General features: G+C 44.1%; 1 protein-coding gene across 1 annotated transcript in view; it reads right to left on the bottom strand.

The window, feature by feature from the left end:
* The window catches only part of Tnpo-SR (transportin 3), a 453,809-nt gene that overhangs the window by 278,365 nt on the left and 159,805 nt on the right, over positions 1–15,639 (bottom strand). The window lies entirely within an intron of this gene.

Below are 15,639 nucleotides of genomic sequence, written 5' to 3'. Positions count from 1 at the left end.
GACTATCACTCGTTCTCTGTAAAAATTTGACAGCCATACAACAAGCCTTTCCCTTTCAAAACAAAATTATTTTGTAATTCCAATTTTGAGGTCACTTCCCTGCAGTAATCTCCGTTTTCTATGCAGTGTACAATATGACCACTTATTTTCCTTTTTTTTTTTTTTTTTTCCCTGCAAAAAATGTCATACATCTGGCAATGGGAGTGTGAGTGTGTGGAGGGTGGCAGTGAGGTGGGAAATGCCAGAGATGCCATGACATTGGGAGGGGTGAGATGTGACAGCCATGGTCTAAACCTGTTCTCTGTCTGCGCTAATCTTGGCAATTTCTCATCATTTTTGCACACTTTTTGAAGATGGGGTGACTGTCCAAGAAGCTACTGCAACGTTAGAAAGCGGCAGAGAAGAATTTGATGCCATTCTGAGGGGAGGAAAACGTGTTGGAAGTAGCAATTCTTTCTCCACCATCGCAACCTGTCCCCCACCACTACCAGGTCACCTAACAACCCCCAACCTTCTATGCCTTTTTCTCCAACTTTGTCTTCTCCAACACCCTCTTCCTCTTCATAACCATCCCTAATCCTAACTCATAAAATAAAAAAAAAGTACCTAAGTTGTTTCTAATCATACAGACACTGCAAGTCAACAGAAAATGAATGATATCTCGGAAGTAAACTTATTGTCCTTTGGAGTGATATAACTCCATTAATTTTGAACATAAGACAAAAAGCAAAATACCTACCAAAAGAGGAATGAAAGGGGAACATTTTGTCCATATATTTTTGCCAGACAATGACAAACATGGCTGTAATGATTTTTTGAACATGGCAAAAAAGGGGTAAAATTTGGGATAAATACATAGGAATTTTGGGAATTTTTCTGTTCAGCAGTGGTGAAGAATATGAAAAAACTATTAGGAAAATTTATTAATGAAGGTTGTATCAGTAAAACTACCAAATATCATAGAGATGGTTTCCCATTTCTTGCGTCTCTTTTTTTTTAATATGTTTTATACATACAGTATTTTTTTTCTGAAAAAACTAATCAATCAAATTTACTCAAACTCTGGGATGTTACTGCTCATATAAAGTAACAAAACATATTAAAATAAATCAGACAAATATAAGAAAAACAAATGTACCTTCATAAGTAACAACAGTCTGCTCCCCTTAAATGTCGAGATCAACTGCCTAGCCCCAGGCTCCTACGCTCCTCATGGGAGGATTGGATGATGAATGATGGATGGATGGAGTAGCAAAGTGGGTAAACTATATCACCATCATCATCTTTTTCATCATCCTGACCTTTTCTCCCAGCTTGGGATGGGGTGAGGTAGGATCCAGAAAGGAGGAGGGAGAAAGACAAAGAAAGCATAAACATGGGAAAACTACCATCGTCCTACCCATATTTCCAATTAGGGCTGGCACGAGTTAAGATACAAGGAGGGAGAAAGCAATCAAGTGGAAAAACAAAATAATATGTCATCTGAAATGAGTCAGGAAAACACTAAAGTCCCTGGAATCCTGGAGCCAGTTCACAGGCCTATGCAACAGCACTATCTACAGATGTATTTCATGCACACCTGTCAGTTTAAAAAAGGCATGCCAAACCCTCCCATATCTTATTCCATATATAATTCACCCAGTCAACTCAATTTATCAATTTCATACACCACACTCACCAACCATGGCCTTCCTAAGGGACTTGGGGCTGTTCGGCCAGACTGCCTAGGGAACAACAACTACTACTACTACCTATGGATACAAATCAACACATTACATCATCAATCCACTTGGATGTGGTCATATTATTATAAAAACCCTGACTTGTTTTATAAATTACGAAAACACACTAAAAGCCAGCAACATAGGGTATCTATGGCATATTGTGGAAACATTCAACTCAATTTTCAGTTAGTGGCAGACAATCAGGATATCCATCTAAGAGAGACTATTCACTGTACACTATTACTAAGTGCTCAAAGGGTTGACAAGCACCCAACTTCTGTGCTATTTGGAAAATCCACAGATAGTGTAGGGCATCCCTGGCTTTTTCTTTCCCAATGATGAATGGGATTTGAAATGCAGCATGTAGACTAACACCCTCTAGTCTGTGGATTTTTAGTTTTAATAATACAAATCTAAAACTTATAAACTGGGCATCAAGTGTTAAGATGAGTTGACGGCAAGACTAACTCATGCTGTGGCAAGCCAATTTGATTTAGTTCTGAATTTCACACAAATACGCTGTGATGGACATTAGGGGAAGTGTGGGACAGACTTTGTTGGCATGGTTTTGGGGCAAAATGGGACTGGAACTTGGATCTGTGCCAGAGGATCCAGGGACTTGCAGTTCTAAGGTCGACGTCTCTGCCCGAAAACATGACGCCCGAATCTGGGAGCAGCGCACAAGGAGGTGCCCCCTATCACTAGGCACTTAATAGCAGGGCAGCCACAGTGCCAAGGCATGCTGGGAGTGTGTCCTGAGGCTACCCTGGCAGGATGCCCCGTGACCACTGCTACGGTCACTTGGCATGACTGGTGGGCTATAAGTCCCTGATCCCCTGTTGGAGGATGGGGCTATGCAGGCAAGTGGAGCCTGCAGTCCATCTCCATCTTTTATTTACCCAACTATGATCAAAATGAAGCCTAAAGTAAAATGCAAACCTGATGGTACTAAATCACCCAAGGGGTTCCTAGACTAGCATCTTGGACTGTGAGTAGCTTGAAGGGAGGGAGGGGGCGTGATGTGGGAGAGACATCGAGAAAAAGATGGGTGGATATCTGCTGCATAAAGGAAATTCAGCTTTGCGGAGAATCAGTAAGGATGACTGTTGGGAAGGACTGTAGGGACAAGGTATTTTGGAAGAGATATGGTGGGGTCAGTATGCTTCGTATCATATCATCTATATTTATAAAGGCTTCAACATGCTTATGGACAAGGTATTTTGGAAGGGAAGTGTGGAAGGATATGGTGGGCTGGGTGTGCTTCATGTCATTTACAGTGGTTCCAACATGCTTGCATGCATTGGCCTTGGTCACCTACTGATGCCTCTCCACCCTGCTCGATATCTGGCAGCCTTCCTATTCAGTCCCTTAACCCCTACACCGCGGGGATGTCTTTGTGCTCCTTGCGCGTCCCGCGAGGATATTCGCGCTCCGACTGACTTTTTAAAAATATTTACCAAAAAATCAGTTATTAGCTCTAGAATATTAAAATTACATATGCAAATGGCACATACCTTCAGCTTTCCCCTGGGATGTTTGTTGAGCCTTCATCGACAACCGTAGGACTTGTGGAGACTTCTGAAGTTGGGTAACGAAGTCTCCACTTTACACTTCCCGATACCCCGTAATATGGTTACCACTGCCTGATATTATAACTACAAAAACTATTCTATGAATTTCAAGTAGTTTGGAATCCATATTCCAAAAAAAAAACACACACCGTGAAAGCAATGTAAATTACGAGCGCATATGAGCTTTCCTCCTGTGCTGGTTCCCCGATGGTATTCTGGGGCAGAGTCTGGTGAACATGTTACAGTATGATGTGGTAACATGTTGGACTTAAACCGTTGGCATGTGCATTAAACCCGCGGCACAAGAGGGGTGCCAAAGTTCCCCGTAATGTGCATGTCATTCCCTCCACTTTTTGGTTCCTTCAGGACGAGTCTGATGTGAGTGTGGCCCCATCCTTGTGGTGGTAACGTAGACTGGGGCTCGTGGCACTTGGCCGCGAGATCAAACACTCATGCCCTCATCTCCCCAGCGGGTTCCATCCTCCTCGCTCTAGCCTGGGATTGGCTTCAGTCGCCTGGGCGGCCCTATGGGGCCACTATTTCCCAGAGGAGGATGGGGGTGGTTCGGTCAGACCACTTGGGAGAACATCAACAACAACGAGCACATACGAGCTTTCCTCCCATGCCGGTTCCCCGATGGTATTCTGGGGCAGAGCTGTCATTTCTTATTTATAAACACACTCACACTTTATATTCTTAGTACTTTATTACACTTATTTATATATACAATATTTATCTATAAGTTTCTTTCAGTACTAGTAGTTTATTTTCACTCCATGCATTCACTTTCTCGTTCTGTATACAGTAATCACTCTAATATCCGGACGCCCAATAACCGAACATCCCCACTACCCGGACCTTATCGTCCTGCGATCAAACATTCCCAAAATGGTCCGAAAATCCAAAAAAATTGGAAAAAAAAAATCGATTTTTTTTGCCGTCCGTAATTTGAACTTGCCGCGCGCGCCGCGTGAGAGCATTGTTTTGGTTCGTCATTCCTCCGACGTCCGATAGAGCGCCGCTGCATCCTCCCCACTTCCCGCCTGTCTCTCACCGCGACAAGACTTACGAAGTTCGCCATGGCTGCCCACGTGCTCGCTTTTGTGGTGGTGCCGTACTTGCTGCAAGGCCTCCTGCTGCTCTCTGCCCTACTCTTAGTGTGTGTGATGATGGCCCCGCCTCCTGAGAAAAGGAAGAGAGTGGTGTTGACTCTGGAGAAGAAACGGGAGATATTGGAGAAGGTTGATGCGGGTTGGTCTTCCTCACGCATTCTCCGCGAGTTCAACCTGGCCCAGTCGACTTTGTTCGATATCAAGCGTTCCCGAGACAAGCTCATGCAGTACACGGCTGACTTCTCGTCGAGAAGCAAACGCAACGTGGAGAGGAAGGATATGTTTACCCCCAAGTATGCAGAGATCGACCGCTCCACGTTGATTTGGTATCGACAGCAACGTGCAGCTGGTGTGATGGTACGTGGAACGGAGCTGAAGGCTGCTGCTGACAAGTTTGCAAGGCTTCACGACGCCCTTGACTTCAAGGCATCCGAGGGCTGGCTCTTCGCGTTCAAGTTACGACATGGCCTTACTAACCGTAAAGCACATGGCGAAGCATTGGACGCTAAGAAGGATGGAGTGGACGAGTTTCGGCACAAGGTGAAAGGCTTGATCGACAGGGAGGACCTCACTCTCGGTCAAGTCTATAACGCTGACGAAACTGGCCTATTCTATCGCTCGGTGCCAACGAACACTCTGGCCGATGAGACGGAGAAGCGTGTACCTGGCCGCAAGCTTTCTAAGGAACGGATATCTGCTTTGTGTTGTGCCAATGCTAACGGCATGCACCGGCTTTAGCCCGTTATTGTTGGCCGTGCAAAGCAGCCTCAGTGCCTTCGTGGGGTGATGGATGTCCTTCCTGTCGTATGGTACCATTCTTTGAAAGCATGGTTCACAGCTGTGATTTTCAAAGACTGGTTTCACTATCACTTCGTCAAGGAGGTCATACATTACCAGACGAAGACACTGGGAATTCCTCGCGACCAGGTAAAGGCTCTCCTTCTCCTCGACAATGCACCTGCCAACCCGTGCGACAAGGACTTGGTTGCTGAAAATGGCCGTATTAGGTGCATGTTTCTGCCACCTCATACAACTGCTCTCATTCAACCAATGGACCAAGAAGTGATCGTGGCAACAAAGCGCCTGTACCGTCGGAAGTTCCTGGACGAGGTGATGGTTGTTCTCGAGGACGAGGACGAGCGCAGGGAAGGACGTGACACTCGAGGCAAGCGGACTTTGGAAAACCTTCGCCGCTACAACATCAAGTCTGCGCTGTACAACTGGGCTAGTGCATGGAAGGAAGTCCCTGTGAAAACTCTTGAAAATGGTTGGTCTCGTCTGCTTCTCGGAACAGATGTGGAGTACGATTTCCTAGGGTTTGACGTGGATGACTTCCATGCACGGCTACGTACGCACGGCGACGATGTTGATGTGGACGATGTTCATGAGTGGTTGGACGACGACGAGGGCGATCCTGGGTATCAGACGTTGTCTGATATCGAGATCGCGTCTTCGGTTGCTGGTGTCAGTCCCGAACTTGAAGATTCCGACGACGAAGGCGATGATGATGCAGACTCCGCTCAGCAGGACACTACTCCAGCCATCCCCAAGCTGAGCGCACTCCGGGAACATTTAGAGTTCGTCCTAGACTACCTGGAACACCCGGACTGCGACAGGGAGATGGGGCCCTTGGGTCTCGTGGAGGAAGTGCGTGCTTTTCGGCAGCGCATCATCAATCGCCAGAATCGTCGTTTCAGGCCCGTGACCCCCGCTGTGCCAAGCCCTGGTTCCACTCCGTTGCCTCCCCAAGACAGGCCCTCATGCTCCGAGCCACAGCCCAGCACATCAGCTACAGTGGAGTCACCGCTCGACGTGAGTTTGCGGCTGTCTTCAGAGTCTTCTGTAGTCGGTACGCCATCACCACGACCCACCGATGCACCCCTTGGACGCCTGCCAGTGATACTCTCGGGCTCTGACAGCGAATAAACAGCAAGAACTTCTCCACTAGACCACACGGGAATTTTGAGTGTTGTGCAGTGAAAAAAACGGTGTGTTGTGTTAAGGTTTTCAAGTTGGGAGAAAAGACTAAGTAGAAAAGAAATTTAACGTAACTAACCTTCTTTGTTTTGGCTTTGGAAAATTAAAAAAACTGGGGAAAAGTTAATGTGCAACACTTAAATTAAACTGGAACATTATTTGGACTAAAGTGAACACTATGAAAAGAACGGACTTCTGTGTGTTAGTGACTAAGTTCAGTGCAAGACTTCAGGAAGAGTGTACTGCAAGTGCTTCAGGAAATCGTTCTTACTGTCAGAGTCCGAGAGGAGGCGGTTATTCATCGAGGTGGCCAGGGACTTGCTGTAAGTAGCCAGAATATTTCATGTTGTACTATTTTCCATACTATATTTACCATAATGTTTCATATTGTATTTTTTCCCATACTATACTTACCAGAAAGTGTCATACTGTACTTCTTTCCATACTAAACTTACCTCATGCATGTGCAGTAGGAATGTGTTTTTCAGAGTTCGGTTAGGTTCGGTTAGAGTCCATAAGTACCAGAATGTTTATTAATGTATGAACATACTTCTAAACCCACATTTTATGTTTCTACTGCATTTATTTCAGTCATTTATGTGCCTTATTGGTGTGATTTGGGTGTTAAATAGGTGCTATGCATGTCCGGAGGGAGTTGTATAGTTGTTTCTCTGAGTTAGGGTCCGTAAGTACAAGTCCATAAGCTGGGGCCCAATATCCGGACGAAACCAATATCCGAACCTACCGATGGCTCTATTGATCCGGATATTGGAGGGGTTACTGTACTAGTGTAGAGAGCAAAGCTGTCACTTTCACTTTCAATACTCCCAGTATTCATACATGCTAGAGCGAAACTTTCACTTTCACTTTCATTACTCCTAGTATATATGCTCGTATTCTTACATTACTACTTACTTACATTTCTATTTACATTCTCTATTTTATTTACATTATTTACATTTCTATTTTATTTACACAATGTTATGCACTGTCACCTGCATTAACTTATAAAACTATTTTCCACTGTTCAATTATACAGTATTTACATTCATTGCTTTCACTTGTTGTTTACACATTATTTACATTTCCACTTGCACTGTTTTAGAGTCACCAAGAAGTGAAAGTCCATCATTATCATTGATAAATCAGCCAGTTCACGTTCCACAGCAGTCACTTAGCCCTTTACCCCTACACACGAGGTTTAGTAGAGGTAGAGGTCACAGGGCCCTTTGCATGGGGCTAAAAAGCGGCGGAATTGGACAGGCGCGAATCCGACATGGTTTCACCTTGAAAGACGATAGTAAACTGAATGCTGTGGCCTAGGGGCAGTGAAGGGTTGCCAATGTCAGCATGGTGACAGCTGCTAATATATATGCTATGAAATGATTGGCAGGAAATATAGACTATCTATCTATCTATCTATTGCCAGACACCATAATCCTGTACGGGGTGGCCATTTGACTCTGAGTTATTTGTTTTACAAGGAGGGGCACTAACCCTCCACCAACCCACTTGACACGTAGGGAGCACGTATGGTTTGGTTATATGGTTACCACCCAGCGTTGTAAATGGTTTCTTGGCTTACAGGAAACCATTTGGCTTGTCACTCAATGTAAAGCCACCTGTAAAGGAAAGAAAAGCAATAAATAGTGACAAAAAAGATGGGAGAAATAGGAAGAGAGGAGGGCAGGCACAGACAAAGAATGATAAAGGCTAAGGAAGAAGTAGGCAGCACTACATCAAGTGAGTGGATGATGGTCGCCATCACCTACCACTAGACAATACATACAGTAAAAGTCCCATTATTCGGAATCTATGGGACCGGGATGATGCCGAGATATTGGATTTCCCGAATAATCAAAAACCTACCCACTCAGTACCTTAAATATATTGGTGAACACTGTAATCACCACTTATGGTATTACAACAGTGTTTGGAGAGAGTACTGTATACTGTACAATACTGCAATCAATACAGTACTATACCTGTTTCTGAAATATATATATAAATTAGTGAACATATACAAGTGTAATGACACAGTAGGCCTACAAGTCAGATAACACTTCCTGGATGGCCGAAATGATACCGAATATTATCTACCAGCTCAGTACACCACTTGTATTGGTGAACTCACCACTACTTATATTATTACAAATATGTTTGGAGTGAGTACTGTATACAGTACTTTTTCCAAACACAAAATAGAACAGTCGGAAAATTGCATAAAATAAAGTGAAGGAATATGAATTGGTAAGGTGTTTCTGATGCAAGTTAAACGTACATTTAGCACTCATTCTTTTGTTTGTTTTATTGTTTACATGTGAAAGGGAGAGTATTGATGGAAACAGTAATGTATTTCATTAACCCCTTAATAAACTTCGGCATTGAACAACCCTTTACAGTACCGATGTCAGTGATGTCGAGTTAATGAGCTATGAAAAAAAAAAATGTGAACAATTATGGGGATGGAATGAAGGTCACTAATATGTTGACACGACCCTACGCAATGATTCCAAGCAGTCAGGGGTCGGTTAATCTCAGATATTTTCGTCCATTTGGTAAATGCACAGTAACTTTATCATTTCTCCCGTGAATCATAGCGAATCATAGAATGGGTTTAGGAAACTAAATAAAACATTGCTAGGTGCGCCAGACGATTATCTTCACATCTTTAAGAAAATGGAAGAAATTTAATCCCTCTCTGAGTACGTAGAGTACTGTAGGTGGTCTTCCATTCTTCTGAAATCAATTTATTTTTCTTAAAGACGTGAAGATAATCGTCTGGCTCACCTAGCAATGTGTTATTTAGCTTCTTAAACCCATGCTACGAGTCGCTATGAGCCACGGAAAAATTGATAAAGTTACGGTGCATTTACCAATTGGGCAAAAACATCTGAGAATAACCGACCACCTGACTGCTTGGAATCGTAGCATAGAGTCGTGTAAACATACCAGTGACCTTCGTTCCCTCCCCATAATTGTTCAGTTTTCTTTATAGCTCATATTAACTTGACATCACTGACATCGGTACTGTAAAGGGTTGTTCAGTGCCAGAGGTTAATAAGGGGTTAATGGAATATATTACTGTTTGCATCAATACTCTCTCTTTCACATTAAATACCAAAATGAACAAAAGAATGAGCGCTAAGTGTACGTTTAACTATCATCAGAGAGACCTTTGCAGTTCATATTTCACCAGTTTATTTTTAAGTATTTTTCTGACTTTAGGTTAGGTTAGGTTTGGTTAAATTATTAGGTACAGTTAAACTTGGTTAGGTTAGGTTTAGTTAAACAGGACAGTCCATTCCACCATTATGCCGAGGAATAAAAATACCAGAGCTATCACAGCCATACAGCTAAAAACAACGGGGAAACTGATTTAACAAGCAACATTTATTTATGGGTAATGCAAGGCTTGGTGGATGAGTTTGGGAGAGTGTGTAAGAAACGGAATCTAAAGGTGAATGTAGGGAAGAGTAAGGTGATGGTCTTTGAGAGAGGCGAAGTCAGTGAACGTACAGCGAGGTTGGATGGTGAGGAATTGGAAAATGTGAGTACGTTTAAGTACTTGGGTAGTGTGATGAGTAAGGATGGAGGTTTGGAGGGTGAAGTGCTTGAAAGGGTACAGCAGGGAAGAAAGGTTGCTGGTTCTTTGAAAGCAGTGATAAGAAACAGGGAAGTGAGCATGGAAGTGAAAAAGTTACTACATGACAGTATTGTGATACCAACTCTAACGTACGGAAATGAAGCTTGGACGTTGTTGGAAGGACACAAGTCAAGAGTGAGAGCAGTGGAAATGAGTTATTTAAGAGGAGCCTGTGGAGTCACATGGAGAGGCAGCTGACAAATGAGGATATAAAGAAGCGTTGTGATGTGGATGTGAATGTGATAGGAAGCGTTATGAGGAACACACTGAGGTGGATTGGCCATGTGGAGAGGATGGAGGGTGAAAGACTGACGAAGAGAGTGTATGTGAGTGAGGTGGAGGGGGGAAGAGGGAGGGGGAGGCCGAGGATGAGATGGAAGGATGGGGTGGAGAGGTATATGAGAGAGGGGGGTGTGAGTTGGGAGCAGGGCAGTGAAATGGCGGGGGACAGGGCGACTTGGAGGTGATTTGTTTGTGGTCACCCCAAACGGGATTGAGGCGTCTGGCAATATATAGATAGATAGATAGCATTACAGTGTCAGTGGTTCATGGGCTACTCAATTATTGGTAAATGTCATTTTCAGGAAGGCGTCAAGAAGGAAAGAATTTCAAGAATTAGCGAGGAGTCTTGGAACGTAACCTTCGCTAATTTGGTGGGGGTGGTTACTGTACTGTATGATACTATGCAGTATTGTAAGCAATACAGCACTATACCGGAATATGAAAAAATATAGAAATTAGTGAACTTACAGAAGTGTAATGAAACATTAGGCCTACATGTCACAGATAACACTTCCTGGACTGCCGAGATGATTCTGGATATCTGCCGAACAATCAAAGATTTTCATAAATGGGACTATTTCTCAAAACTGCCGAAATGTCGGATCTACCGAATAATCAGCTGCCGAATAATAGGACTTTTACTGAAATAAATTAGGTAGTTCCAGGTGAGGGGACTAGGGACCCCCTCCTCTATTTTTTAGTTCCTAAAAAGAGACAGGCCAGAGAAAGGGATGGGGGATGGAGTTATCTCCGTACCCTGAAGATTGGGTCAATGAATGTGCGTGGATGTAGTACGATTGAGGCTAAAAGGGAGGAGATTGGGAGAATGTCTGTGAGAAGAAAGTTGGATGTGTTAGCTTTGAGTGAAACGAAGATGAAAGGGAAGGGTGAGTCTATGTTTGGAAGTGTGAATGGAAGATTGTCAGGTGTTGATAGAGGAAGGGCACGAGAAGGTGTGGCCTTGTTAGTGAGTCTGGAAGTACAGCAGTGTGTGACTGAATGGAAGGAGGTGTCATCGAGACTGATGTGGGTGAAAGCGAAATTTGAACGTGAGTTGTGGGTGTTTGTGAGTGCATATGGACCTGGTAGTGAAAGGGAAGAGGAAGACAGGGAGTCTTTCTGGAATGATGTTGATGAGTGTCTGCAGAGTTTTGGAGCGAATGTGAATGTGGTAATGATGGGAGATCTGAATGCTAGAGTGGGAAATGTAGCAGTTGAAGGTGTAGTTTTTTTTTTTTTTTTTTTAAATGCGAGGAAGAAGGAACCAAAGGCCATGAGCCCGCAGTAACAGTTCCCTCCAAGAGAAAAACAAAATACAATAGAGGGCCAAATTCAAGATCCGATCATTTTGAGATGCCTGGACACACTGCGTTTGAAAGACTGGAGATCATAGGCAGCAGGAAATACAGATAGAGGGAGACAGTTCCAGAGCTGACCTGTTGCATAAATGAAAGACTGGGAGTAACGGTTAACTCTTGCATTAGAGAGTTGGACAGAAAAGGGATGAGAGTTTGCCCGTCGTAGAGGTGGAGGAATGCAAGCAGACAGTTCAGAGGAGCAGTGACCATTAAAGTAGCGATAGAAAAGAGATAAAGATGCAACAGTGCGGCGAAGAGACAGAGGTTGAAGGGAGTCAGTAAGAGGAGGCGAGTTAATGCGACGAAAAGCCTTTGACTCCACCCTATTGAGAAGAGCTGTATGTGGGGAGCCTCCCCACACATGAGAGTTGTACTCCACACAGGGGCAGATAAAACCTCTGTATAGAGTCAACAGTTATGAAGGGGTAAAGAAAGAGCGGAGTCGGCCCAGCACACCCAATCTCATGGAAGCAGATTTTACAAGAGATGTAATATGATCTTTCCAAGATAAGTCCTGAGTAAATGAAACCCCAAGCATGTTCAAGGATGATGCAGGATTAAGCTGAATATTATTAAACATTAATGGGTATACCTGTGGAAGATTTTGTCGGGTTGATAGGTGTAAGAACTGAGTCTTAGATGCATTAAAGACAACCATATTATTTTTACCCCAGTCAGCGATACGAGCCAAGTCAGACATTAGGTGTGCCATAGCCTCATCCCTTGTTTCTTGAAGTAACTGTTGAGATGGGCGTTGCGGGAACCGAATGGAAAGGTGAAGGGTGGAGTCATCAGCGTATGAGTGGATAGGGTTAGATGTACAGCTTAGAAGATCATTGATGAATAAAAGGAAGAGAGTTGGTGATAGGACAGAGCCATGTGGAACACCACTATTGATAGATCTAGGAGAAGAACGATGGCCGTCTACAACAGCGGCTATATAACGACCAGAAAGGAAGCTAGCGATGAAGGCACAGATAGAAGGATAGAAACCGTAGGAGGGCAGTTTGGAAATTAAAGATTTATGCCAGACTCGATCGAAAGCCTTTGAGATGTCAAGTGCAATGGCAAAGCTTTCGCCAAAGTCCCGAAAGGAGGATGACCAGGAGTCTGAAAGGTAGGTGAGAAGATCGTCAGTGGAGCGTCCCTGACGGAACCCATACTGACGATCGGAAAGAAGGTTGTGATAGGAAAGATGCCTTAAAATTTTTCTATTAAGAATTGACTCGAAAACTTTTGAAATACAGGACGTTAAAGCAATTGGACGATAGTTGGAGGGTTGGGAGTGGTCACCCTTCTTTGGGACTGGCTGAATGAGAGCAAACTTCCAGCAAGAAGGAAAGGTACAAGTTGACAGACAAAGGCGAAAGAGTTTGCCTAGGCAGGGTGTAAGCACAGAAGCACAGTTCTTGAGAACAACAGGAAGGACCACATCAGGCCCATATGCCTTGTTAGTACTGAGGCCAGTGATGGCAGAAAATACATCAACTGAAGAAATTTTAATGTCAGCCATGAAGAAGTCAGAGGGGAGAAGTGATGGAGGAACAGCACCGGAATCGTCTAAGGTGGAACTGGAGGAGAAAGTTTGTGCGAAGAGATCTGCTTTATCAGTAGAAGAAATAGCTACAGAACCATCAGAGTAGAAAAGAGGAGGGAAGGATGATGAGGTAAAGTTGTTAGAAAGATTTTTGGCAAGGTGCCAGAAGGAGCGGGAAGAATTCGAGCTGGAGAGTTGAGAGCATTTAGTATGGATGAAATTATTTTTAGTAGAGCGAAGAACAGACTTAGCACAATTCCGGGCAGAAACGTAAAGATGATGTGATTCAGGGGTGGGTTGGCTCCGGTACCTTTTGTAGGCCTTCTCCTTGTTGCGGACAGCATTAGAACAAGCGTGATTAAACCAAGGCTTTCTTGCGTTAGTCAAATGATATGAGAATGGAATGTATGCTTCCATGCCCGAGAGAATAACCTCCGTAATGCGCAAGGCACACTCAGATGGCTCATGGCCATGGAAGCAATAATCATTCCAGGGAAAATCAAAGAAGTACTGCCTGAGGGCCTCCCAGTTCGTGGCTCCAAAATGCCACAGATGACGTATGCATGGTGTGCCTGGAAGAAATGAAAATGGGGAACGAATGATAGCGATGTGTGTTGAGCGAGAGATGGTGATTGGAAATACGCTGTTCGAGAAGAAAGATACAGGTCTCCCTCGTTTTACGATTGGTATGCGTTCCTAGAAAGGCAATCGTAAACCGAAATATCGTAAAGCGAAATTAAGGTTTAATGGGATAAATAGGGATGCGTTCCTGGACTCGTGTATAAAGAACCCAAGACCCATACAAGTGATCTAATATGCAATAATAATGTTGATGTTTTATGTATTGTAGAGTTGTGCTTGTCTTCCCAGCTTTCTTAATGTTGACAGCATGCTTTATAACAGTCGATACAGTCGACTGTGTAAGACTCATGGAATGATCGATGGCGTTTGCCCCCTCACCTGCTTCGTGCCGCTTCACAATATCAAGCTTAGACTCCAGGGTTAAGGACGTTCTTGCTTTCTTTAGCTTAATATCACCAGCACCAGATGTTGCAGGGCGTTTACAAGACATCACAGTGGTGGCACTAGAGATGCAAAATATGAAGAACAGGAGAAATAGTAATATCATGGGCACTGATGCACACATATGCACAAAGGTTGTATGCTGAACAAGCACCCGGGTGAGACTGGCAAAAGCGCGGGAAACTGTGTGGGTGGGGCGGGTATGCCACGCATCTTTCAGCTGATCTGCCTGTGAGTGCAGGATTTCCACATGCCCAATCGTAAATGCGACGGGGCTAAATCGTAAAATAACACTTGGTACTAAAGAAGAAGGATCGTAAATGCGAAATATCGTAAAACGATACAACGTAAGACAAGAGAGACCTGTATTTATCAATATACATAGGTGAAACAGAGGGTGGAAGAGTTGCTGATAGAGCTTTGATGGACTATGTGGTTGTGTCCAGGAATGTAATAGGAAGATTGTTGGATGTGAGAGTTCTGAGAGGGGAGGGTGGAGGTATGTCTGACCACTACCTGGTGGAGGGAAAGTTAAGAGTAGGTACGAGATGGATGAGAGCTAGGAGGGTTAGGTGTGGCAGGGAGGTTTTGAAAGTGAGTGAGTTGGATAAAAGAGAGAAAAAGATAGAGTATCAGGAGAAATTGAAAGATGAGTGGACACAGTGAAAGATCGGGAAAATGGCAGTGTGGAGGAGAAATGGCAGTTGTTTAAGAGTGCTGTGGTGGGGCATGCAGAAGAGGTGTGTGGTGTGAGACGTGTGGGTGGTGGTGTAAGAAAAGGAAGTGAATGGTGGTGCGAGGAAGTAAGTATGGTTGTGCCTGAGAAGAGACGTGCATAGGAAGTGTGGCTGCAGAGGAAGGATGAGATGTCATATGAAAGGTATAAGGAATAGAGGAATAGGGCAAGAAGGGCTGTGCGTGATGCTAAAGTGGCAGCAGATGAGAGGTGGGGCAGGTGGCTGACAGAGAATTTTCAACAGAATAATAAAATGTTTTGGAAGGAGGTGAAAAGGGTGCGAAAGGGAAAGTCTGGGAAGGAAGAACGAGTAAAAGCAGAGGATGGAAGGATGTTAATTGAGATGGATGCAGTAAGGAAGAGATGGGCAGAGTATTTTGAAAGATTGTTACATGTACAGGAGGAAAGGGTGGCTGAGATTGTGGCGGACAGAAGGGTGCATGGAATAAATGTGTTGGGAGAGTTGAATGATTCTTTGATCACGAAGGAGGAAGTGGAGAAGGCAGTAAAGGAGATGAAAACAGGGAAAGCTGCAGGTATGGATGGGTGTGCTGTGGAATGCCTGAAGGGTGGTGGAGTGACTATTGTTGACTGGTTAGTAAGATTGTTGAATGTGTGCTTTGTGAAAGGTATGGTGCCAATTGACTGGGCAAGTGCTTGTGTGGCCCCGTTG

This window comes from Coenobita brevimanus, chromosome 72 (assembly GCF_032717465.1).
Source record: "Coenobita brevimanus isolate Jiangsu-jjx chromosome 72, ASM3271746v2, whole genome shotgun sequence".
Lineage (NCBI taxonomy): Eukaryota > Metazoa > Arthropoda > Malacostraca > Decapoda > Coenobitidae > Coenobita > Coenobita brevimanus.
This window is presented reverse-complemented; position numbering and strand designations above follow the sequence as displayed.